Below are 480 nucleotides of genomic sequence, written 5' to 3' on the forward strand. Positions count from 1 at the left end.
AACGCGAATTTTTATCCTGGTTCGTTTGCTTGTCCACTGCAAACTACATCCAGGCCTCCCGGCTGACTTGGGAGATTTCCTTCACTATAATTGAATCAATGTATTTACATGCACATCATCCAATTACAACACTTAGAAAATTACAAGAAAATAAAGAAACCTATCCAATGATTTGACTGCCTTCCTACCGACAAACAAAACGTTTCTTTCGGTGTAGCCCCAGCCAAAGAATCTCTGTTCTTTCCTTTTCTAACACTCTAAGAAATTATGAAGAAACACTCAATCCTAAAGCATAGAATCTCTCCTTTCTAAACTTCATGAAAATCAACAAATCAACATGCAATGTATTAGTGTGAAAAACAGAAGTTACAGAATCAAAAACTTCATGAAAAAGCATCAAAAATATGCATGAACATGTGAGGGAAAATATGAGAAATTATAACATGAAATGCACTCAATCCTAAAGCATAGAATCTCTCC

The sequence above is a fragment of the Lupinus angustifolius genome, chromosome LG13, assembly GCF_001865875.1.
Source record: "Lupinus angustifolius cultivar Tanjil chromosome LG13, LupAngTanjil_v1.0, whole genome shotgun sequence".
NCBI classification, from domain to species: Eukaryota; Viridiplantae; Streptophyta; class Magnoliopsida; order Fabales; family Fabaceae; genus Lupinus; species Lupinus angustifolius.